The sequence below is a fragment of the Balaenoptera borealis genome (genome assembly GCF_965194805.1).
Source record: "Balaenoptera borealis genome assembly, chromosome: 8".
In the NCBI taxonomy this organism is placed as follows: domain Eukaryota; kingdom Metazoa; phylum Chordata; class Mammalia; order Artiodactyla; family Balaenopteridae; genus Balaenoptera; species Balaenoptera borealis.
In genome coordinates this window covers 106,270,949-106,298,618 of record NC_138865.1, presented here as the reverse complement: position 1 = coordinate 106,298,618, position 27,670 = coordinate 106,270,949, and the positions used below count along the sequence as shown (strand labels likewise).

General features: G+C 38.9%; 1 long non-coding RNA gene across 1 annotated transcript; it reads left to right on the top strand.

Moving 5' to 3' along the window:
* The first annotated feature begins 5,067 nt into the window (after positions 1–5,067).
* On the top strand, positions 5,068–21,318 carry LOC309633441. Its single transcript, XR_014247524.1, has 2 exons — positions 5,068–5,137; positions 5,459–21,318. It is a non-coding gene; the product is annotated as an uncharacterized lncRNA (long non-coding RNA).
* The last annotated feature ends 6,352 nt before the right edge of the window (positions 21,319–27,670 follow it).

Here is a 27,670-nt window from a genome sequence, read left to right as displayed (position 1 = left end):
TGCTTTGTTCCTTGCTTTATCTTAATTTTCTAGAAGAGGACTCAATCAATATTTGTTGAATAAATCTGTAAATGTATAAGATTCTTTTGATGTAGATGGTTGCTTTTAATACCAGTTTTACAGGTGAGGAAATGGTATTGCTGACTTACACACTCTCAAACACTCTAGGGGACTGCCTCATTTGACCACACCAAACCGCAGTTAAAGATGATGACCATGTTTTATCAACTGCAACTTTCTATTATCAAGATGTTCTCTCTACTTAAGAACAAATTTTGTGGCTCATAATGATGGACCTCAAGGGCCAATAGTTACTTCCAGATCATCCAGGGAAGTTATGGGATCAATATAAGCTTAACATTAATAAATTCCATTTCATTCTCTTTAGCCAACCAGACAGAATTTGGCATCTCATGGACCATCATTCCCAGGAGACCAAACAAAAAAGATCAGAGAAAAAAATAAGAAAATGAAATGTTTAAAGGGAGGGCAGAAAGCCTTACTGATTTCCATTTTCTCTAAGCCACTATAAGAAATAAAAGGAAAGAAAACTACTACTAATTAAATGCAGTAAACCACATTTAGTCCTAATAGGGACATAAAAAGTTATTTTCCTTATTTTTCCAGATGAAACCTCAAGAGTCGACAAGTTGAAGGCTATTATGTAATTTCACAGAGCCGTTACATAGTACACCCTGGTTCTAATCTAGTTCTTTGGTCTTAAAGACTTCAGCTGGTTCAGTTAATATTATTTCCATGGTTTATTATCATGCATTTGCTACTACCAACTAGTAGCAGAAACACTGTTGTAACGGGCAATAGTTAAGGGCAGAGTTTGTAAGAAAGTCAGAATTGGGATTGAAATTTGACTCTGCTATTAATCTGCTGTAATGTTAACTTCTCTAGACTTGAGTTTCCTCAGGTGTATGATGGGGGTTGCTAGTACTAACTGAGTTAATATATCACAAATTTATCACATTTACTATGTGACTTTCACATAGTAAATGCTCAAAAAGTGCAACTATTTGCATCATTGTTATTAGTATTCAAGTCAGTATCTCATTGAAAGCTTTTCGATACTAAAGATTTGCTTTTACCTCAGTAGGACTTTGAGTTTAATAATAGACACTTCTCTTTCTCTGGATTTAGTTCATTCATTTAATATAAATTTATCAAGGACATGCACAATGTTAGATATCAGGGATAGATATATAATTAAAGTGAGCTTCCACCATGAAACCTCATTGAAATTACATACCATTGGTAGCATTTAGCAACAAAAACAGACAGGGAAAAATAACAAAAAATATCACAGACCCAACACAGCAGTTCCTTAAAAATACAAAACTCCTTTCTGTGAAATGCAATTCAAAACCATAATGAGAGGAAGCTTTGGATTTCAACTCCACTATGTAAAGAACTTGGAAGTCAACACTCATTCTTAACAACAAGATAAACAAACTGAAGATCAAACTGAAGATCAAAGACTTTTCTTGGAATTAGCAGAGAATGGAATTTGCAGGGTAAATCTGCACCCTGAAATCTGGAGAGACAGGCTCATACAGAGAGAGAGAACCAAGTTCTGCTTACCTAGAGCAGAAGCTGCTGAGAGCCATAAACTGGTAGGAACACATAAATGGTAATTTTGATAAGTAGCTAGAGATAGTATGGATGAGCACGAGAGTGAGAAACTTCTGATTGCTACAGTCTTAGGGGCATCTCCACACATTTGTGGCCTTTACCTTGAGAACCCCACCAGGTTCTCAAGGTGAAAATACGAGAAAGATCTCCTCATGGCTCTGGCAGAAGAATTCACATTAAAGTTGAACGCCATGGGTTTGAACTGCATAGGTCCACTTATATGCGGATTTTTTTTCGAAAAATACATGATCCTCAGTGGCTGAATCCATGGATGTGGAACCATGGATGGGGAGGGCCTACTGTAAAGTTATAAGTGGATTTTCAACTGCACAGGTGTTGGTGCCGCTCACTCCCATGTTGTTCAGTGGTCAACTGTAAAATATGTAGATACTCCACTTTCAGGGTGGTAGAGCATAACTCCCAACCCCTTAAGTATGGGCTGCACACAGTGCTTTCTTTCCAGAGAGTACAGTATTAAAGGGGGGAAAATATAACCTCATCAAGAAGAAAGCTACCCCTGCCCAGTGATCAAGGTTAATATCAGTAGTGATAAATCATGTTGATGGTATGTACTCTTTTTTTAAAAAATTTATTTATTTTATTTATTTTGTTATTTTTGGCTGTGTTGGGTCTTCGTTGCTGTGTGCGGGCTTTCTCTAGTTGCGACAAGCAGGGGCTACTCTTCATTGCGGCGCGCGGGCTTCTCATTGCAGTGCGCGGGCTTCTCATTGCGGTGGCTTCTCTTGTTGCAGAGCACAGGCTTCAGGCGCGCGGGCTTCAGTAGTTGTGGCTCGCAGGCTCTAGAATGCAGGCTCAGTAGTTGTGGCGCATGGGCTTAGTTGCTCCGCTGCAAGTGGGATCTTCCCAGACCAGGGCTCGAACCCATGCCCCCTGCATTGGCAGGCGGATTCTTAACCACTGTGCCACCAGGGAAACCTGATGGTATGTACTCTTGATGTGATGTGATGAGAATGATGCTTTACCCCTATGGTCTTCCACCTCAAAACCCATAATTCCACTCTAATCATGAAATGCCATTTTTAACTTTTGAAAACATAAGACGAATTCCAAATGGAGAACTTTCTACAAAATTCCTGATTGGTACTCAAAACTGTCAAGGTCAAAAACAAAGTCTGAGGAGCTGTCACTGCCCAGATGAGCCTAAGGAGATGGGATGACTGAATACAATGTGCTATCCTGAAATGGATCCTGGGACACATGCACAGACAGGATACTGGGTGAGAACTGAGGAACTCTGAATAAAGCATGGTCTTTATTTATTTTTAAGTGAGATACCATTAACTACACACTACTGTGGCTAAAACTCAAAAGAGTGATAATTCTAAGTATTGGCGAGTATGTGGAGCAGCTGTGCTCTTGCGAGCTATTGATGGGATGTGAAATGGTACAACCACCTTGAAAACAGTTTTATAGTTTCTTACAAAGTTAAACACACACCCTACTATGAGACCCAGAAACTCAACTTCTACCTATTTACCTCAAATAAATGAAATCATACAGCCTCACTAATATTTGTACACAAATGTATATAGCAGCTTTATTTGTAATGGCTGAAAAACTGAAAACATCCCAAATGTCCCTTTGCAGGTGAATGAATAAACAGATTTTTGTATATTCATATAGCAGAATACTTTATCTATGATTTAAAAAAAAAAGCAAACTGATATGTGCAACCACATCAATGAATCTGAAAAACTTTATGCTGAATAAAAGGAACCAGAAAAAATGTACATTGTGCATAATTTCATTTATATAACATTCTAGAAAATGCAGACTAATCTATAGTGACAGAAGTCAGATCACAGGTTTCATGGGAGTGGGAGTAGAGGGGTGATTGATTACAAAGGGCTCAAGAAAATTTTGAAAAGTGATGGAAATATTTGTTATCTTCTTGTGATTGTTTCACAGGTACATGTGCATATGCAACTGTATATAACTACGTAATTGTATATGCAGCTTATTGTATGTCATTTATTCCTCACAATTTGTTTAAAAAATGAGAAACGTTTTGAAAAAACTTATTCCCTACTTTATTGTCATTCATTTCTAGTGCCACAATCAACAGATTCCCTTATTAACACAATAGTTGGAAAAATATTTTAATCCGTGTTATCTATCTTTAAATGAAATATTAAAAGGAAGCCATATACATAGAGCAGATTAAAATGAAGCTGCTCTGCTTTAAGTGAGGTTAGGTGTCCTGGAAGCCTTGTACTCTTAGTGCCCCCTGCTTTCCACCCCAGCCCTAACGCTACTTCATTGACCCCCACAGAACCTGGACTGTTACTAAATAAATGTCTGACTCCATGTTTTTTCTAAGTTTAAATTTGCAGGTCTGATTATGCCAATCAATGATCATAGCAATCTTAGCTTTGACAGTAAATTATGATTGCTTTGGATAAGTCATTTCATTTCTCTGGATCTCAATCTACTCATTTTTTTAAAAATCAGGGTGATGAACCACATTTCTTATGGTTACTTACTTGCCCAGTATTAGCACTAAATAATATAATTATATAAATGAAAAAAGTACATATTAAAAACTCAAGTTTCAGTGTGGGAAAGGGAAACTAAATATTTCAAACAGGAGAGAATTTAATGCAGGAAATTAAATTCTGACAAAACATTTTGAAGGACAGGGATAGAAATGGTCAGGGAAGATGCTGATACCACTTGGGGATCCAAGAAGTACAAAAATCTCAGATAATTTTCTGCCAATTATATCAGCTGCTGGGAGCACTGAAGTAAGTAATTTACAGGAGAATGTATGCAAGTCACTGACAAAACGTCACATCTGCCTTGTGTTTTAAGCCTAGAATCAACTGCTGCCAGAGTGTGAATGCCTTCTCTTTCTTTCTCACTTTCCAAATATCTTGCCAGTACTTCTCACTGGTAAAAACCTAAATTGGAATAGGCTGACAAAAAAGTCTAGGAAATGTGGATTTTAGCCTTCCAGTTGCTATGATAGAGGAAATGGCCTATCATGTGATAAGATGCTAACAGATAGCCTGATACAGGCAGTATTTATGTGATAAATGAAGAACCAAAGTTTACTAGCAGTAAAAATACTAATGAACAGTCACTGTTTGTTCAACGAATGAATATGTTCGATGTAGCTTGAAATGATGAGTAGACTTTATGAAGAAATGGAATCCAAGCAAGTTGTGAATGTGTGAAGATTTTCATAAGTCCGGTAGACAGCTCTGTGTATCAGTTTGCTTTTGCTGTATAACAAACCATTCCAGCTAAATGTTAATTTAGCTCACAATTCTATGGGTCAGCAATTTAGTCTGGTCTCCTCTGAGCTCACTCATTTATGCAGTGTGGTCAGCTGCCCACAATGGCCTGAGGGTTGGTTTGTCTAGATGACTTCAGCTATAATGTCTCAACTCTGCTCCATGTGGCTTCTTGTTCTCCAGCATGTTATACTGAGCTTGTTTTCCTGGAAGCTTGGCAGGTTTCAGAGAGAGAGAGAGTAGAAACACACAAAGCTTTTTTTTTTTTTTTTTTTTTTTAAATTTATTTTTTATTGATTGATTGATTGCTATGTTGGGTCTTCGTTTCTGTGTTAGGGCTTTCTCTAGTTGTGGCAAGCGGGGGCCACTCTTCATCGCGGTGCGCGGGCCTCTCACTATCGTGGCCTCTCTTGTTGCGGAGCACAGGCTCCAGACGCGCAGGCTCAGTAGTTGTGGCTCACAGGCCTAGTTGCTCCGCGGCATGTGGGATCTTCCCAGACCAGGGCTCGAACCCGTGTCCCCTGCATTAGCAGGCAGATTCTCAACCACTGCGCCACCAGGGAAGCCCACACAAAGCTTTTTGATGCCTAGGCTATGGGAGATACACCATGTCAATGCCATGAGAATCTATTGATTAAAACAGGTCACAAGGTGAGTTCAGATTCAAGGAGTAGTGAAACAGAGTAAAATTTCTTAGGGTCTAGATACAGAAAGCCTGAATAATCATGACAATTATATTTTTTATAGCACACTACTACAGTCTACTAATTAATTCAGCCAGTAGTTTAAAGCTTTGTAGACAGGAATGTTGTTTGTAGCTTGGAGGATCAGGAAATGTTTGAGATTAGTTATGTGAATATAGTCTGATTCTGCAGTATTAGGTAGTATTAGGTTTATAGAATCCTGTACTCCCAATATTAGGTACAACAGGAAGAAAAGATAATCTTCCTTATGGTCTTGTTTTACAAGACATATTTGACCCAGAAGTGTTAAATGAATTTTTCTAGGTATTACATCCATCAGGTGCCTTCAAACGGAACTGAAAACCTACCACTACGTCTGTTAGTCCAGGGCCTTGAATGTCAAGGAAAAAACGTTTTGACTTCTCAGGATTATAGAGTGGATTTACAAGACATATGGATAGGAATGTGTATGTGTGTGTGATGTGTACATTCAGTACATGCATACGTGTGTGCGCACGCACACACACACACACACGCACACACACAGTAGGAAAAGGAGGCAAAAGAGTACCATTTTGCATAGGCCTGCTGCTTAATTTTAATTTGGCTCACCTCCTAATTTCTTTTATACCCTGAGTAGAAGTTATTCCCAGAGCTAATTCATACATACACTGTTTAGCACATGCCATCTGCTTCTGGAACCTGTGGCTGCACATGACACATGTCCTGTAAGGTAACTAGTTTCTGATATTGTCCTAGAATAAACGCAGATGTTACCTTTCTTTAAGAAAAATAAGTAATCATACAGCCATCCCCTCCATCTTATGGAAGACACACAAGATGTACCTTCCTCAAAACCTCATCAATGTATTCTCCAGAATGCTTATTGATTTGCACTGAAGGGTGTGAAATCTCCAATCTAAAAAAATAAAGTCTGAATTAGGGACAAGTCCTACTTATGGGAAATTTTTAAAGAAAAATGTGATATTATTTTGAAGGACATTAAAAATTAATAATAGTCTGTATAGTGTAAATTTGCTGAGTCAAACAGCTATGGTTTTTCAATCTTATTTTCTGGATTTTTTAGTTTTGTGATCTTAGATAATTCATTTGACACCTCTGAGACCCAGTTTCTTCATCTTTAAAAACAAGGGGGTGAGAGATAATTGCAGTTATGCATCCTCTTTATTGTAATCATTACTAGTGATGACCGCATATGAAACCTTTAGCGTAGTGCCTGGCACGGGGTAAATACTCAATATATCCTCAATACTCAACAAATGCTAGCCAAATTATATTGTTATATTATTAAACTCACAGCAAAATTTAGTACAAGTTTATAAGTAAACCACTATGACTGCTACAATTCACAAATTAATTGTTAAGGGTAAAATTGGTGAATATTGGATCGCAGAGATCAAGTCAAATTGTGAGTAAACAGGAAAAACTAGCTTTCTGTTATCATGCTAGGTATGTGCTAGATATTATATCGGGGCTTCACACATTATTTTACTGAGTCCTCTTTATTAATTCTGTGTTACAAATAGGAAAACTGAGACTTAGAGAAGTTATATAAATTGCCTGTTGTCTTAGAGTTAAGAAGTGGGGTTTGAACCCAGATATGGCTGACTTCAAAGTCTTTGATTTTAATGAAGATTGGAGCTTTATCAAGTGTTTTTATTCACCCAGATCCCTTTCTGCTATTGTCATATTTAATCTAGATAAGTAGTCAGAATATGAGTCCTGAATCTGGATGACCACACATTGTGCCAGGAAGTTTGGGGCTATATAAAATACAATAAAAACATTTGTTGTGTTTTCTGTCTAATTGGCAGTGAAGTTCAAGAGGTCATAAAACTTGGGCTGATGCAGTCTTTTCCTGAAACAGAAGCCTGATACGGAAACTAGAGCTTAGACAATGCTGGAGAGTTAAGTAGAATAAAAAATGTCAGGGAGGGCGCAGAGACATAGAGAATGATGTTGGGGTCAGTGGACTAAAGATCAGATTTCTCTGTGCCAGTCCCTGAGTGATAGGAAAAGATATGGCCACTGGAATGTCCCAGCAATAAGAGCAAATTATGTCACAGTGTTCTGAGGATGGGATTGCAGGGCCATAAATGCTGTTTTCAGAATTTTTACTCCAGGAAGACTTGTCTTTTTCACATCACTGTAGGAAGCATGAAAGAAACAACTGATCGTTCCAACGTGTTTCCTCTCAAGGGCATTTTTGTCTCTGAGCTCTGAAAACTGATCAGCTGATAAAATCATTGCTTTCACAAAACTAAACTTAATAGATTGTAGAAGGTCTACAGACATGGTAGGTGCTCCCTAAACACCTGTGGCCAATGAGACAATTCCATGTTCATTTGGAAAGATCAAGGAACTCAAACACAGACCTAGTTAACACCTCATGTGTACCAATTCATTAACTCTTTAACTTCTGTTTTCTCACCTCTGAATCAGGGGTTAGAGCATTGTTAGGGTGAGAAAAGGAGGTAAGGATTATGAAAATACTATTTCTATTTTCTATATAAATCCCTCAGGCTATTCATACATGTTATATACTACTGGACAGAAGACTAAAGTCTGCACCCAATAGGTCCAATGCTTGGGTTCAATTTTCAGATTATCAAAGAAGACCCTGCCACCATGATCCATTTGATAGACATGCAATAAGTAACAGCCACCCGCCTTCTAAGGAGCTCTGTTACCTTTACTTTTGGGACCCTTTTTCAGTAGAAGCTAAAATGCTTTGCAACTACTCAGTAACTCAAACCAGGAAGCTAGTATGCATTTTTAATTTTAATTTAACATTTTAAAATTTTTGTCCATTTTTATTGAGATATAACTGGCTTATAACATTGTAGAAGTTTAAGGAGTACATAATGATGATTTGATATATACATATATTGAGAAATAATTACCAAAATAACTTTAGTTAACATTCATCAACTCACATAGTTACTAATTTTTTTTTCTTGTGATGAGAACTTTTAAGATCTACTCTCTCAGCAACATTCAAACATGCAGTGTAGTGTTGTTAGCAATAGTCACCATGCTGTTATTACATCTCCAGGACTTATTTATCTTATAACTGGAAGTTTGGACCTTTTTTATATTTTTATTTATTTATTTATTTATTTATTTATTTATTTATTTATTATTATTTTGGCTGTGTCGGGTCTTAGCTGAGGCATGTGGGATTTTTCGTTGTCATGCGTGGGCTCTTTGTTGTGGTGCGCGTGGGGCTTCTCTCTAGTTGTGGCGTGCAGGTTTTCTCTTTTCTAGTTGTGGCACACAGGCTCCAGGGTGCATGGGCTCTGTAGTTGTGGCACATGGGTTCCAGAGCGCATGGGCTCTGTAGTTTGCGGCACATGAGCTCTCTAGTTGAGGCGCACGAGCTCAGTAGTTGTGGCAGGCGGGCTTAGTTGCCCTGTGGCATGTGGGATCTTAGTTCCCCGACCAGGGATTGAACCCGCGTCCCCTGCATTGGAAGGTGGATTCTTTACCACTGGACCACCCGGGAAGTCCCTGGAAGTTTGTACCTTTTGACCACCTTCACTCATTTTCCCCAGCCTCTCCACTCCTCACCTCCGGCAACTACCAATCTATTCTCTGTTTCTATGAGTTTTGTTTTTGTTATTGTTTGTTTGTTTTTTAGATTCCACATGTAAGTGAGATTATACAGTATTTGCCTTTCTCTGACTTATTTTAGTCAGTCCTCATTTTAAAATTCCCCTTTTCTGATCACACACATCCTATCAATCACCCACTCTATGAAAATCTACATCTCTGTCTCCACTGTTCCTTTTCTATATCTACATCTCTGTCTCCACTGTTCCTTTCCTAGTCCTCTAGGATTTTCACAAGGATCTTCAACCTAGTCATTCTATTTCCAGCCTTACTACCTTCCAGACACTTCCTTACATTGCAAGTAGAGTGATCATTTAATGATAACATGAAAAATACCATGTCTATGAGGCTCATGAAAACCCTTAGCTTAATATCCGTACACAGCTTCTGTTAGCTTTTAAGACAAAATCCAAAACTCCTGAACATCATTACAAGACCCTACATGTTGTGACCCTTCCTTCTTTCATCACGTCATCTCTCCATCTTGCTCTACGCTCCAGCTCTACAGAACTCTGTTCCATGTACTTTCCGTGTCCCCCTCGCCTACAATGTAATTCTCCTAATACATTTACCTTTATTCTGTCAACCCTATGGGTCTCAGTGGAAAGGTTGCTTCTTGACCTGACTTGCTGAGTCCTTGATCAGTTGAAGAACCTCTGCTATATCCTCTTAAATCTTCCTATACTTTCTTTATCAAATGTTCGGTAATTCGCGCATATTTAAAACTGGAAAACTGTCTTCTAAATGAAGAATCAATAAATATACATGTGAACTAAACTTTTTTTAAGTCATGTGGGTTGTTTTTTTTTTTTTCATGACAGAGATGACCCATGTCCCACAAAGGATCATTTCTTTTATCTCTAGAAAATGTCCTGGCTCTCAAAAATTCAGTGAATGAATGAATTCATATGAACTAGATTCAACAACAGACTTCATTAGTTCAATTCTTCCTTTTCAGTGAGTCATGAGATATGCTCAAATACAGTCCATAGTGATTATGAGTTACACAAAAAAGTACACTTTTGGTTCTGGTGGCCAATCTGAGTGGGAAGAGACTCAAGGGACAAGCAGACGGGTATTGAATGAGGTCCTGCATTTGCCTTCTCTGAGCTCACTCTCCATCTCTGGCCTCATAGGCTTAAGTCCTGGAAAGATCTGGCTGGAAAGATGTAAAGCTGTGAGTTAATTTATAAGATCGTAGACAGCAAGAGAGTTGGTTTAATTGAAAGATATAATTACCAGGTGTTGAAGGTGAAGGGGTTCATTAATTTCACAGACACTCTGTTGACTGAACTGTCCTCATTTTAATTTTTCACGACACATCAAGGAGGGGGACACCTGTGGTTCATGGGAATGGACCAATCCTGGGCTTGCAGACACTTACAATTCCACCCCAGGGGCAAGCAATCTTTTGGAATTGAAAGGCCAGGTTGTTTTCTCCTGCTCAAAACTCCTCTTTATAAAACTCTGAAACGATCCTCACTGCCCCCTCGGGCTCCGCAAAGCCCTTCATAATCTGGCCTTTGCCTACTTCTCTGCCTCCATTTTCAATATGCTCCCCCATCCCTGTGGTGTCTGCTTCTGACACTTTGAACTGATAATAATACAAATAGTAATTAATGTTATAATCATTTTTCACCATTACTACTGCAACTAATATTTACTGCACTCTCACTATGCACAAAACACTGCTCTGAGCATTCATTTCCTTTAGTGCATGAGGTCCTCCTGATGACCCACGGTAGGTACTCTTCCCATTACTCGTCCAATTACTTGTCCAAATCAAGCAGCTAAATAAAAGCAAAACCTGGATTAGACTGCAGGTCTGTCTGACTTCAAACTCTGTCCTTTAAACACAGATTTTAGTTTATTGAATCCTGTTGTCTTTCACCTTTGTTTGTGTGTTCTTTGAGGGTGACTACTACGTCTTGTTAATTGATGTGTTCCCCAAAAACAGGGTGCTGGGCAGTTAGAAGACCCTCAGGAAATCTGATGGATGAAGGAATGGACAAATGCACTTTTCTTTCCCTACTCAGTGATAGGAATAGTGGTATCTAGAAAGGAAAGGTTGGTTATACCATTGTCATTGCTCAGGTAGTGAAGCAAATGACAGCATCTGCTGAAGTAAGTGACTCAAAGGTCCATGGACCTTATAGTGAAGTCCCCAGAAATGCTTGGGTAGGGTCAGCATAGTTGTATTTGAGGAGAGGCTGAGCAGATGGAACGAGCTTTGCAGACCATCCTGCTTATGTTGGCCCTACAAGTCAGAGGCTCTCCAACTTGATAATACACTTTTGAAACATAGACATATCAATATTCCATGGGAGTCATGAGATCATCTCATATGCCTGGAATTATGAGATTTTTTGATACTTGACCGTAATCTAGAAAACTGAGAATAAACATAGTGGCAATAATAAAAGTAAGAGTAATAATAGCAACTAATTATTACATATCTGTTATGTGTTTGGTGTTATCCAAACATTACCTCTAGTCTCTCACAGCAGTACTATAAAGTATCAATTAATATTAGTTCTATTTGACAGAGAAAGAAACTGAGAAATAACTTTCCCAAAATTAGCTATTGCCCAAAAGAGCAGGGATTCACATTTAGGTCTTTCCGACTCTAAAACTTTTTCATATTTTTTTTCAGTAAATATCTCACTATTTCAGCATTCTTTATCTTAAATTTTAAAATATGTTTTTTAGAGTGTGGCTGTTGACTAAAGATGTGTTTCACACAGAGGATGAGAGTTCACATTCAATGTAAGGAGGCTATTTCAATGGGGAAATGACCTTGAGTTTGAATGTCCCTGATGCTGCTGGCCCAAATTATCCACATACCCCAGACCACAGTAGAGGCTGACAGTTCAATTAACCAAATATGGAGGAAAATAGCATTGATTAAGTAGGAATCTTAGGAAGTGGTTAATTACATTCCTGGATAGCTGAAGACATTTTGTGTTCGAGCCCATCTTAATGAAAATCTAAATATATCAGGCCCTTTGCAGAGGACAGATCACAATGCATTTATTTCTGTGTCCTTGAAGATAATTTAATCAGGCTATGCAGACCATATACACTGTCTTCTTTGGCATCTCTACAATTATTATAGTGGTTAGTAATGATTCCTAATTCTAGAGAAGAGATTGTTTTCTAATGTTTGCAATAAGACAACGCCATGCCATTGTAACACTTGAAAAAGTATATCACATCAGAGAATTTGTATTTAATGACTGGAAATCCATAGATCTTTCATTTCATTCTTCTGAGTCTCATAGATGTCTTCTTTTGAACTTGTTTTCACCTTGTTCTAAACCTCAGTCAAATCCATTTGGGGCAGTAGATGCAGAGTTGTAAATGATTTCCTGGAAGATAGACTGACCTCAGAAAATTGTCAGCGAGTTGTTGAAAGCTACTGATCCCTGGAATTGATTTAAACAATAGATCCTTGGCATTTATATACTTAATCTGCCTATTGGTTTCTTGTTATTGTTACTTTTACGTTTACTTGCTTTCAACTATGCAGCATATTTACAGAGCACATTAATTTCTATCGTTGTAACCCGATTATCTCACACTCCATCAATTAACCTGTACACATGTGGCAACACTGATATCAGTGCCCAGATCCCCATTACTCCAAGCCTATTCTGCTGTATTACTCCAGCCCCTCCATCACCTGAGTGGTGATGTCTCATATGGGTTTAGGAGAAAGTCTACTAATTCTCCCTCCTCTTCAAGGTGTCTTCTCACTGTACCTGCTTCATTGGGTATAGTTACTCTTACTTGGTAATTACCCAAGCACAGAGAGTGATCAAGCTGCACTTCTGTCGTCTGTGGTCTGTTAGGGGAAAAGGGATCTGTCCATACTTCAAAATTCATCAGGAGGCTTTCAAAGCAGAGTTGCTGTAGCTCAGAGTCTTAAAAGTTTTGCTTAAACCATTCCCTCTACTTTATACTCTTTCCTCAGGAGTTCAAATCCAATTCCTTCACAAGGTGGAAAGAACACAAGCTATCTCTATTGTCCTTTTCTCCTAGAAGGTTTTAGGGGAAAAATATACAAAACCCAAAACAACAAATCCCTCCTTATTCACTTAGCCCTCATCACTGCTTGGCTTCTCCAGAAGCAAGTGCTAAGACAGAGTTTTGGGGAGCATGATCTTTCTTAGAAATTAACATCTGTGAAAGAAAGAGAGTGGAAGCAGAATTGGGTAGAGGGAGAAGGTGAACTGCAATGCAGACCCAACAAAGTCTCTATCTACATGGCAGAGAGCTCTAGAGTGAGCATCACCATCAGAGATCCAACAGTGGGCTGAAATGGTCAGGCATTTACACCTGTCTAAGCCAATCACTACATGTGAACTTCCCTAGGAAGGCCATGGCTTCACTGAGGTGACTCTCTGCAGTCGAGGCTGACTCTGAAGAAGATGACAGCTGGAAGATGTTTGCAGACAATGCTTCCTGAAACCTGGCAGCCACTCCTTTCTTGCAGGGGTATCTGGGCTTTTTCTATCACGACCCCCAACAAAATGGCCTCATGCAGCTCTTTGGATGGAAAAAAATACATGGGTATTTGGGTGATGTCTAACTCTTCTTCCAGAAGCATCTGAGCCCTATTCCCACAAGGAAAACAAACCATTGCCTTCATATTAGATTTATGTATGCACAAGTTTGAGAGCTTATCTGTGAAGAACATAAAGAGTATACAGCATTCTTTGGACTGCCCTGACGGTCCAGTGGTTAAGACTTCATCTTCTAAGGCAGGGGGTGTGGGTTTGATCCCTGGTCGGGGAGATAAGATCCCACATACCTCATGGCCAAAAAACCAAAACATAAAACAGAAGCAATATTGTAACAAATTCAATAAAGACTTTAAAAATGGTCCACATCAAAAAAAAAAAAAAAAAGAAAAAATCTTAAAAAACAAAAGGACTATACAGCATTCTTGATATGTACATCAGTTGAAAGGTCTCAGTCGTTCTCACTGATTACCCTGGAATTGTGATTGTTCATGCCCCACCCAGACACAGTGAAACCAGAAAGGAGCTGTCCATTTACCAGACCTGAGTTAGATGCACAGTGATGAGAACTGGAGTGTTAGATTATACAAAACAGAGAGAGAGCATGGGGACTCAAGTGGTCAGAGCCAGATTTCTAAATCCAGGACATTAACACCTACAATCAGAATTAAGAGGATCAGAGACTCATTCCAAGATATAGACTCATTATTTGAAGCAACATAAGAACAGAAAGATACATTTTGATAGGAAAGAGATAACCTGGACTCCTGAGACATAAACCTTGACTTTCTGGTAACATTTTTATTAGTAACATTGATACAGTTTTTTTTTTAACGTTTTTTAAGAAACATATCATGTATAAGGCACTATGTTGAATCCATTCTACATGTTATCACATTAATCCTCAAAATAAAACTATGATTTAGGAGTAATCTTGTCTATTATATAAGTACAGAAATTTATTATTCATGTTAAAAATTTGCCCTAAGTCAGCAGCCAGTAAATGGTCAGGCCTCTCTTTTCAGCCACATTCTATTGTATCCAGTGAGTAGAACAAAAACCAATAACAGTGAGTCACAGAGACTAAATTTGGGTTAAATACAAGAAACATTATAATGATAAGAGTTGTCCAAACAAGAATTGGCTGCCCTAGTGGACATGGCTCCACCAATGGAAGGGTTCCAGCAAAGGCTAGGTGGCCATCTGTCATGTTCATTGCAGAAGCAAATTCTGATTGGTTGGGTGGTTGAATTTAATGATTTTATGATTCCCTTTCCAATCCTGAGGGTCTGAATTAAAATCCCTGGTAACCCCTACGATTTTCCATTTCAATCCTGTTTATAAGCCTTTATACAGCTGACTTGCTTCTCCAATATTTTGACTTCCCCTTAATTTAGAGTGAACATTTCCAGTTAAGAATGGAATGTGGATAATTTACACTTCAATATAATTCTCACTGGAAAAAAGATAGATGCCTAACTATACACTATGCCAGCATAACCAAGATAAAGCTAGAACACCCCAGAGCCTGCCTCAGCACAGTGTCACATTCAGAAGAAACTGTAATTTCATATAAACAAATATTTAAAAATTTTAAAAGCCATCTTTAATGTTTAAAAAATGATGCCAAGCATAAAACTAAGAGGAGGAGATTGGTTCAAGATGGCGGAGTAGAAGGACGTGTGCTCACTTCCTCTTGCAAGAGCACCAAAATCACAACTAACTGCTGAACAGTCATCGACAGGAAGACACTGGAACTCACCAAAAGAGACACCCCACATTCAAACACAAAGGAGAAGCTGCAATGAGATGGTAGGAGGGGTGCGATCACAATAAAATCAAATCCCATAACCGCTGGGTGGGCGACTCACAAACTAGAGAATAATTATACCACAGAAGTCCACCCACTGGAGTAAAGGTACTGAGCCCCACGTCAGGCTCCCCAACCTAGAGGTCCAGCAACGGGAGAAGGAATTCCCAGAGAATCAGGCTTTGAAGGTTAATGGGATTTGATTGCAGGACTTTGACAGGACTGGGGGAAACAGAGACTCCACTCTTGGAGGGCACACACAAAGTAGTGTGCACGTCAGGACCCAGGGGGAATAAACAGTGACCGCATAGGAGACTGAACGAGATCTACCTGCTAGTGATGGAAGATCTCCTGCAGAGGTTGGGGGGAGGGGGTGGCTGTGTCTCATGGCAAGGGACAAGGACACTGACAGCAGAAGTTCTGGGAAGTACTCCTTGTCATGAGCCCTCCTGGAGTCCATCATTAGCCCCACCAAAGAGCCTGTAGGCTCCAGTGCTGGGTCGCCTCAGGCCAAACAACCAACAGAGAGGGAACTCAGCCTCACCCATCAGCAGACAAGTGGGTTAAAGTTTTACTGAGCTCTGCCCACCAGAGCAACACCCAGCTCTACCCACGATGAGTCCCTCCCATCAGGAAGCTTGCACAAGCCTCTTAGATAGCTTCATCCACCAGAAGGCAGACAGCAGAAACAAGAACTACAGTCCTGCAGCCTGTTGAACGAAAACCACATTCACAGAAAGATAAACAAAATGAAAAGGCAGAGGACTATGTACAAGAGGAAGGAACAAGATAAAACCCCAGAAAAACAGCTAAATGAAGTGGAGATAGGCAACCTTCCAGAAAAAGAATTCAGAATAATGATAGTGAAGATGATCCAGGAACTCGGAAAAAGAATGGAGGCAAAGATCGAGAAGATGCAAGAAATGTTTAACAAAGACCTAGAAGAATTAAAGAACAAACATGTGGAAGAATTAAAGAACGAACAAACAGAGATAAACAATACAATAATTGAAATGAAAAATACACTAGAAGGAATCAATAGCAGAATAACTGAGGCAGAAGAATGGATAAGTGACCAGAAAGATAGAATGGTAGAAATCACTACCACAGAATGGAATAAAGAAAAAAGAATGAAAATAACTGAAGACAGCCTAAGAGACCTCTGGGACAACATTAAATGCAACAACATTCGCATAATACGGGTCCCAGAAGGAGAAGAGACAAAGGACCCGAGAAAATATTTGAAGAGATTATAGAAACTTCCCTAACATGGGAAAGGAAATAGCCACCCAAGTCCAGGTAGTGCAGAAAGTCCCAGGCAGGGTAAACCCAAGGAGAAACATGCCGAGACACATGGTATTCAAACTGGCAAAAATTAAAGACAAAGACCAATTATAAAAAGCAACAAAGGAAAAATGACAAATAGCATACGAGGAAACTCCCATAAGGTTAACAGCTGATTTCCCAGCAGAAACTCTACAAGCCAGAATGTAGTGGCACAATATATTTAAAGTGATGAAATGGAAGAACTTACAACCAAGATTACTCTACCTGGCAAGGATCTCATTCAGATTCGACAGAGAAAACAAAAGCTTTACAAACAAGCAAAAATTAAGAGAATTCAGCAACAACAACCAGCTCTACAACAAATGGTAAAGGAACTTCTCCAAGTGGGAAACACAAGAGAAGAAAAGGACCTACAAAAACAAACCCAAAACAATTAAGAAAATGGTCAAAGAAACATACATATCGATAATTACCTTAAATGTGAATGGATTGAATGCTCCAACCAAAAGACACAGGCTTGCTGAATGGATACAAAAGCAAGACCTGTATATATGCTGTATACCAGAGACCCATTTCAGACCTGGGGACACATACAGACTGAAAGTGAGGGGATAGAAAAAGATACTCCATGCAAATGGAAATCAAAAGAAAGCTGGAGTAGCAATACTCATATCAGGTAAAGTAGACTTTAAAATAAAGAATGTTATAAGGGGAAGGAAGGACACTACATAATGATCAAGGGATCAATCCAAGAAGAAGATATAACAATTATAAATATATATGCACCCAACATTGGAACACCTCAATACATAAGGCAAATGCTAAAAGCTATAAAAGAGGAAATCGACAGTAACACAATAATAGTGAGGGACTTTAACACCTCACTTACACCAATGGACAGATCATCCAGACAGAAAATTAACAAGGAAATACAAGCTTTATATGACACAATAGACCAGATAGATTTAATTGATATTTATAGGGCATTCCATCTGAAAACAGCAGATTACACTTTCTTCTCAAGTGCACATGGAACATTCTCCACGATAGATCGCATCTTGGGTCACAAATCAAGCCTCAGTAAATTTAAGAAAATTGAAATCATACCAAGCATCTTTTCCGACCATAACGTTATGAGATTAGAGATAAAGTACAGGGAAAGAAACGTAAAAAACGCAAACACATGGAGGCTAAACAATATGTTTCTGAATAACCAAGAGATCACTGAAGAAATCAAAGAGAAAATCAAAAAATACCTAGAGACAAATGACAATGAAAACATAATGATCCAAAACCTATGGAATGAAACAAAAGCAGTTCTAAGAGGGAAGTTTATAGCAATACAATCCTACCTCAAGAAACAAAAGTCTCAAATAAACAATCTAACCTTACACCTAAAGAAAAACTAGAGAAAGAAGAACAAAATAAAAAACAATGTTAGGAGAAGGAAAGAAATCATAAAGATCAGAGCAGAAATAAATGAAATAGAAACAAAGAAAACAATAGCAAAGATCAATAAAACTAAAAGCTGGTTCTTTGAGAAGATAAACAAAATTGAAAAACCGTTAGCCAGACTCATCAAGAAAAAGAGGGAGAGGACTCAAATCAATAAAATTAGAAATGAAAAAGGAGAAGTTACAATGGACACCGCAGAAATACAAAGCATCCTAAGAGACTACTACAAGCAACTGTATGCCAATCAAATGGACAACCTGGAAGAAATGGACAAATTCTTAGAATGGTATAACCTTCCAAGACTGAACCAGGAAGAAATAGGAAATATGAACAGACCAATCACAAGTAATGAAATTGAAACTGTGATTAAAAATCTTCCAACAAACAAAAGTCCAGGACCAGATGGCTTCACAGGTGAATTCTATCAAACATTTAGAGAAGAGCTAACACCCATCCTTCTCAAAGTCTTCCAAAAAATTGCAGAGGAAGGAACACTCCCAAACTCATTCTATGAGGCCACCATCACCCTGATACCAAAACAGGACAAAGATACTACAAAAAAAAGAAAATTACAGACCATTATCACTGATGAATATAGATGCAAAAATCCTCAACAAAATATTAGCAAACAGAATCCAACACCACATTGAAAGGATCATACACCATGATCAAGTGGGATTTATCCCAGGGGTGCAAGGATTCTTCAGTATACGCAAATCAATCGATGTGATACACTATATTAATAAACTGAAGAATAAAACCATATGATCATCTCAGTAGATGCAGAAAAAGCTTTTGACAAAATTCAACATCCATTTATGATAAAAACTCTCCAGAAAGTGGCATAGAGGGAACCTACCTCAACATAATAAAGGCCATATACGACAAGCCCACAGCAAACATCATTCTCAATGGTGAAAAACTGAAAGCATTTCCTCTAAGATCAGGAAGAAGACAAGGATGTCCACTCTCACCACTATTATTCAACATAGTTTTGGAAGTCCTAGCCATGGCAATCAGAGAAGGAAAAGAAATAACATGAATACAAATTGGAAAAGAAGAAGTAAAACTGTCACTCTTTGCAGATGACATGATCCTATACCTAGAGTATCCTAAAGATGCCACCAGAAAACTACTAGAGCTAATCAATGAATTTGGTAAAGTTGCAGGATACAAAATTAATGCACAGAAACCTCTTGCATTCCTATACACTAACAACAAAAGATCAGAAAGAGAAATTAAGGAAACAATCCTGTTCACCTTTGCAACAAAAAGAATAATATACCTAGGAATAAACCTACCTAAGGAGGTAAAAGACCTGTACTCAGAAAACTGTAATACACTGATGAAAGAAATGAAACATGACACAAACGGACAGAGAGATATACCATGTTCTTGTATTGGAAGAGTCAATATTGTGAAAATGACTATACTACCCAAAGCAGTCTGCAGATTCAGTGCAATCCCTATCAAATTACCAATGGCAATTTTTTCACAACTAGAACAAAAAAATTTTAAAATTTGTATGGAGACACAAATGACCCCTAATAGCCAAAGCAAACTTGAGGGAAGAAAACAGAGCTGGAGGAATCAGACTCCTTGAGTTCAGACTATACTACAGAGCCACAGTAATCAAGACAATATGGTACTAGCACAAAAACAGAAATATAGATCACTAGAACAGGATAGAAAGCCCAGAGATAAACCCATGCACCTATGGTCAACTAATCTATGAAAAAGGAGGTAAGGATATACAATGGAGAAAAGACAGTCTCTTCAATAAGTGGTGCTGGGAAAACTGGACAGCTACATGTAAAAGAATGAAATTAGAACACTCCCTAACACCGTACACAACAATAAACTCAAAATGGATTAAAGACCTACATGTAAGACCAGACACTATAAAACTCTTAGAGGAAAATATAGGAAGAGCATTCGTTAACATAAAGATCACTCTTTAACAGCAAGATCTTTTTTGACCCACCTCCTAGAGTAATGGAAATAAAAACAAAAATAAACAAATGGGACCTAATGAAAGTTAAAAGCTTTTGCACAGCAAAGGAAACTATAAAGAAGACGAAAAGACAACCCTCAGAATGGGAGAAAATATTTGCAAATGAATCAACGGACAAAGGATTAATCTCCAAAATATATAAACTGCTCATGCAGCTCAATATTTAAAAAAACAAACAACCCAATCAAAAAACGGGCAGAAGACCTAAATAGACATTTCTCCAAAGAAGACATACAGATGGCCAAGAGGCACAGGAAAAGCTGCTCAGCAACACCAATTATTAGAGAAATGCAAATCAAAACTACAATGAGCTATCACCTCACAGTTGTTCGAATGGGCATCATCAGAAAATCTACAAACAACAAATGCTGGAGAGGGAGTGGAGAAAATGGAACCCTCTTGCACTGTTGGTGGGAATGTAAATTGATACAGCCACTATGGAGAACAGTATGGAGGTTCCTTAAAAAACTAAAAATAGAATTACCATATGACCCAGCAATTCTACTTCTGGGCATATACCCAGAGAAAACCATAATTCAAAAAGACACATGCACCCCAATATTCATTGCAGCACTATTTACAATAGCCAGGTCATGGAAGCACCTTAACTGCCCATCGACATACAAATGGATAAAGAAGATGTGGTATGTATATACAATGGAATATTACTCAGCCATAAAAAGGAATGAAATTAGGTCATTTGTAGAGACATGGATGGACCTAGAGACTGTCATACAGAGTAAAGTAAGTCAGAAAGAGAAAAACAAATACCGTGTATTAACACATATATGTGGAATCTAGAAAAATGGTACAGATGAACTGGTTTGCACAGCAGAAATAGAGACACAGATGTAGAGAACAAACGTATGGACACCAAGGGGGGAAAGTGGGTGTGGGGGGTTGTGGTGAGATGAACTGGGAGATTGGGATTAACATGTATACACTAATATGTATAAAATTGATAACTAATAAGAACCTGCTGTATAAAAAATAAATTTAATTAAATTAAAATAAATACTTAGAGGAAAAGAAGCTCCTTAAAGTAATTTTTCTCAACGCATTTTTCTTATACTTAAAATGAGTAACAGATAGTCCCTAAATATTTTCCCTTTTCCAAAGCCCCAAAATCTTTAACGTTTAGCCCATGCTGAACTTTACACCTCTTATATGGATCTATCATTTTATCCTAAGAATACTTCTCTGCCCTTCCTGTTTAAACAAGTTGATCTTTCCGCTTCCTCCAGTTCTTCATTTCACCCATTAAACCTGAGTATCCCTCTCGTAGAAGGCAGGAAAGACAATAGCATCTGAATACTCACATTTTATTATAAACCTTCAGTGAAATATTCAAAAACCTCCTCAAAAAGAGGAACATGTCTACTTGTGCCACCTGTAGATCCACTTTCTCATTCATAGCTTGAACCCCCTCCTTCCTGGCCTTTCTTCTCATTCTCCTACAGGGTCCAGTGAGGTCTTCTAAGGGATAAACATTGACTGTGTCCATTAAAGTCATGTCTAACCAACTGAGGTGTGAATAACTTAGACAAGTCCAGAGTAGCAACCATGTTGGCTTTCAGATTCAGTCCCCTCCCAATCCTGGTTCTATTCCTCCTTAGAAAAGGAAGATAGAATGTCTATCAACTTTGTTGTCCCCCAGTTACCATGGCTGAATTGGTGTTCCTTTGCATCTCCAGTTTATCCCTGACATTCTCCCATCCATGCTTGGGTCTACAGTATGCCAGGGAACATTCTCCACTGGGGTCAATTTTCCATAGTGGAAATGATTCAGGAGATGGAGCTTCTGGCAGTCTTTGTGGCATCAGTTGATGGAGTTGAAACCACATATCCACGTCTACCTGGGTCACATTTTAGGGAATCCAAATTCAACAGGCTTTAGCACCTCCAGCTTCTTATATATTATCTGGAGTTTCAGTCTGAGTTCTCTTACTTGACTTGTTCCCAGGGAGACATTATGATCACCTTTTTCCCCCCCTTTTCCCCTTTCTCTAATTAGCTTTACTAACAGCACAAATTCAGGCATCTCATATAGGTGGTGAAGTCTGAAATAGTTGTGTAACTCTTGGCTGTAAATTGGTACTGTACTGACCTGATCTAGGAGTTTCTGATCCTCCTCCAAGCCATCTTCCACCACCTGCTGCCCATTTACCAGCCGCAGAAGTCCCTCCAGTTCGGAAGAGTATGCAGCTCGTTAAGTCTCTTTCCTGACAATGTGCAGCTATCAACCAGACACAAACATCCCAGCCCCTCTTCATTCATTTTAGGAGGTTCAGTCAGGCAGTCCACTGCCAAAATAGATTGCACAGAGTGCATAAATAAATCCTAATCCCAAACCCTGTAGACTCACTTAATTGCCATGATTTCTTCTCCTTCCTCCACCTCTTGGTTCACTGCAAGTTTTATGTACAACTCAGTGTTTCATTTGTTTGTTTTTTCTTCTCACATGCATTCTAGTTATCCCTGTACATTCTTAAATTTCTGGAGTAAAAGAAGATGCATAGATTTTTTTTTTTTTTTGTACAAGCACTGTAACTTTAGAAACATTACATAATTAAAGATGCTAGGTCATGATTAAAGGGTGTTAGGCCTTCCTGTTTAACAGCAAAAGTCATGCTGCTTGGTGGCCCTATCAAAGACACAGTTTATAACTCACTAAGCCAACTTTGAAATTATGAAATTCTTGATGAATTGTTTTTAATTTGAGCAAGTCATGTAGTGTTAAATATTGTGCATAAAGTGAGACACTGATACTTTATGTGATGGTATTTGTAATTTGCAACATTCAAATTCACATAAAATGCTACTATACTGTAGCTTGTAATATTGGTTCCAAAGTGTGCTTGATGGAATACCCCAGAGATGGAGCTTAATTCTCAGGGATTTTGTCTTCAAAATTTGGCCAGTGAAAAGCCTTGGGTTAGTCCATTATGTCTACTACTGACCACCTCTCCCTTTTGAAAAAATGGTCTATAATTCTTTAAGATATTGAACATTCATAGGAGCCAGGTTAAAACAATAAATATGTGTAACCTAAAATTCACTGTGGTAGCCATGCAAATATATGGCTCAAATCTCCTGCTTTGGGGAACCTAATTGACAGATGGCCTCGGCCATTGTCACACTGGCTCCATCACCTCAGAGGTCACACATTCCATGGGATGCTCCCAGCCAGTGACTGCACACAATGAAGGTACTAATGCTACCCCATTCCTGTGAGATGCAGGACTCCTGTAATGGGTGATTTGGGCCCTTCTGGAAACCTCCTTAAACAACTGCAATCTGAGACTGTTCTTACCCAACCCTCCTTCCTGCCTCTCCTCCTGCCCTGGTGTTATACCTCCATCCCAATCTGAAGGCTCTCCCTGCCCTCTCCTGCCCCCTCCCCTTTATCCTTCATAGGCATTTCTTCCCCAGTAAATCTCTTACCCTCCCTTACCCACATCTTACCCTGTCTTTGCATCTGCTGTTCCACAATACTGTCCTTTAGACTTCCTCAATTTAGTGAACCTCCACTTTTAAACTCTATTGCCCATATACCATAATTCTGACCTCACAGAGGCATCTGCAGTATCCCTCTGTCAATGAGGAGGCATCCTCAGGACCACTGTTGCCCATATTGGTTCACATCTACCCCATGTACCATACGTGCATTAACTTGGCAGCCACAAAGAAAATACACTCTTGGCTCAGTTGCAGGGTGATGACTTAATCTGAGTTGAATCTGAATATTGCACTTTTTAATGCCAAATCCCAGATGTGTCTTCTAGAATGAAACCGAATAATGTTTGGCTACTCCATAAATCTCAAATCTTTAACTTTTCCATCAACTGTTAACTATTCCCTCCACTCTCCAAACTTGCTAAAATTCTTCTTTCAAACTCACCCAGCCCGTGATGGCTCATCTTGTTCTCAGTCTCTGCACCCACCCTTCTAGATCCTTCCTTTTCTCCCAAGAGTAGCTCTGTCTTTCCAGTGTCCATAAAGCTAGCATATGGGTTCTCCATTTCACCCTTCACTCATTGCCTTTTTATCTTAGGAAACAGAAAATGAGAAAGGATGTCAACATTACATTAACAATTGTCTTTGTTCCTGTAACCCCTTCATACAAGTAAATGGTTATTCCATATAAAAGGGTCTTAACTGCAGCATCTTAACTCCAAGGCCGGTGAGAAATTCTCAGGCTTACTTTTGGGTCCTTCCAAGTGAGGGGCTCATGAAACTAGCCCAAACATTAGCAGTTCAGCACCTTTAATGATGAAAAATCCTTTCATCCAAGAAAATTTAGGAGGCAGCAGAATGCCTGGCCTTGTGGCTAATTCAGCAGTGATCTCTCATTCATACTACTGAGGCCTGGCAGCTCAGTCAGGGGTTGGCTAAGGCTGGAAGAGAAGTACATCCCTGCAGGCTGGTCACGGTCCTCCTCCTGACACCCCTCCCTGCTTCACACCACATAATCAATCCTGGCCACCACTACCCGCTTGCTGCTGCTTGGCCTGAATTGGTATTCTTCTTGCCTTACCAGTCTACACTTAGATTTATGATGTATTTAGAATTGGATTACATCAAGTCTCAAGGCCAAGGCGCCATAATCCGTCACAGTCTCCACTGTGTCCAAACACAAACATTTGTTTTAGCTGCATCAGCATCCCTAAACTCTGTTGGAAGGATACCCATTGTTAATCGCTATAGCAACTGCATCTTCTTATGTTTTTTTCTTCTCCAACCCCAACCTCTTTGCCTCCTTCCTTCCTCATTCCAGATAAAAGCATTGACTCCATCAAGTGATAGATATTCATAATTTAACAGAATGGTGGCAAGTCTAAGTTATGCTGTGAAATACATCACAGCCAGAGTTGCTTTGCTATTTGTTTTTGTGCTGAATAGCAGCAAGTGTTTTAAGTTATGGGTCTCACACACACACAAGGAGAAGAAAAGAGGTATATGTAATTGTCTCCAATATTGATGATGGCTTCCTGCCTGCTTAGTAAAGTCTCAAGAAGCAAAATTAGGGTGCTGCTTCCCTAACTGGTGTACATATTTTTATACTTTATTATTATTTATTAATAATTGTGAAAACCATATTTGATATTTCTGTGACTCATCACCATTAACAAAGGACAAATATTACCTCATCCAAACTTTACAGTATTTTGTTAAATGAGGCTATTTATGCTCTGTTTTATGGGTGAGGATATGTAAGTTCAGAGAAGTGAAGTAATGTGCCTAAGCTTCTAAAGTTTGTCATGAACAAGCAGAGAACTGAAAGCAGATCTTTAGATTCTAAGCTGAAAATTCCTGTTATACCATTATTGCCTGTTTAACAAAGGAGGTATCTATGTGGACCACTAAACTAACACATTAATTTAAAATGGACTTACTGAAGGGCATCAGAAATATATCTTAGTGAGATATATCTCTTTTAAGGTATACAAAAGTGGAAGTACAATGGGTTAAGTGACCTGTACTTTTGAGGACCTGGGTCATGCCCCCCAGGTATTGCAGAAATAAAACAAACAATAAATAATATAGAAAATGAAATGGATGGAGGAGACCTTGCTTTTAGTCAAACTCAGTCATTAACTCACTTGGAGTCATTTTTCCTCTCTGAGACTTATTTTGTGTGTAAATTGTGGGGATTGAGATAGATTATTTCTAAGTTGAGAAACTTGTAATATTCATGAATTCTGTCTTAAGTGCACATTGCATGCTTAACCTTGTGCTTGACATCTGAGAAATGAAAACAGAAGAAAAGAAGGAAGTTTCTATCTTCCAGCATCTTATAACATAATTAACCTTCACAAGGCTTAGATAGTGTCACAAACACACAACACCAAACAAAGGGATAGGAAACTGTATTTAAGTGTTATGTTTTAGGGTTCAGTTGTAAGAGATGCAGTTGGCCAAAGGAAAGAAAGTTCAAAGAGGGCTTGAATGATCAAGAAATGTTCATGGTATAAGAGAAATCTGAGCTGGATGATGAAGGTGAGAAGAATGTGAAGGGATAGGAAAATGGAAGTCCATACCCAACAGGGAAGATGATACAAATGAAATCCCAGTAAATGGAGTGAAATGGGACATTTCCATTTAGCTATGAGTGTTGACTCTCTGTACCATAGTTTTCTGCTTTGTTGTGAACCTTTGAAGTTGGACCAAAAGTAGGTACAAAAAGGGCTGAAATGACTATCCTCCATTTATTCAAAATTCAATTTTCAAAAGCTTAACCAGAGAGAGGAGGTGAAGGAGAGGGAAGAAGAAGAATAGAAAATAACAAAATATAAATCAGCATGATATAAAATGTTAGTGTTGGAAGGGAGGTATAATCCTATCTAATCCAATCAACTAAATATGGGGGGAAGATGCAGAAAAATGAAGTGAGTCTTCCAATGGCATGCAATGACCACAACCATAATGATCTGTCCACACTCTCTGTCCCCATTCTGGTGCCTTTGGGCTCTTGGGAGCAGTGGAAGGAAACCAGAAAGGAAGATAGAAAAGAATGACTAAGAGGGAGGAGAGTGGGGAAGGGAGAAGGACTGAAAAGTATGCCAGTAGGATTCTTGCAGAAGAATGTGCTCGCTCAGATGTGGCAAGACTGGTTCAAAACTGCCAAAAATGATGTGAAACTGGAATGCTGTTCCTGTTCTCCCCTCATTGTCTTGAGCACTTCCTTGAGTCTTTCAATGGCTGACAAAGACAAGAGGTCACCAAAATGAGGTCTTCAGTCTGTCTGTCTGCATTAGATTCCCAGCTTGGATTACTGTAGGTGGCACAGGAGACTGAATCGGAGTAAAGCTAATTTTCAGTGAATGGTGATCTAGACTAGTGGGTCTCATCCTGATCATTGAATCACCTCAGGAGATGTAAAAAATGCCCAGGCCTGTGCCTACCCTCAAAGGTTCTGATTTAACTAGTCTGGGGTAGGAATCAAGATTAATACGTTTCTGTTTACCTAGATTAAAGAACAAATTTCAGAGTGATCTTAATCAGAACAAATACCTGATTGTCCCAGACAGTTGCATCAAGGAAGAAAGGAAGGGAGGGAGGAAAGAAGGAAGGAAGGATGGGAGGGAGAAAGGAAGGAAGAAAGGATGGGAAGGAGGGAGGGAGGGAGGAAGGAAGGAAGGAAAGAAGGGACAGACTCAGTGAGGTAGTGGAAATCCCTCTGTGGGTCATACCCTTAGTTTCCCCAGGGTGGCCTTGTACTTAGTAGAGCAGAGCTGACTTTTCTAGGGCCCATATCCCAAACCTGAATTGTACCTGAATTTCTAATAAGAATGGACCTGGGAAAAGAGAAAGACATTTATCTTTGAGACAGAGGTGAAACAGGGTCCTATTGGTCAGTGGGATTC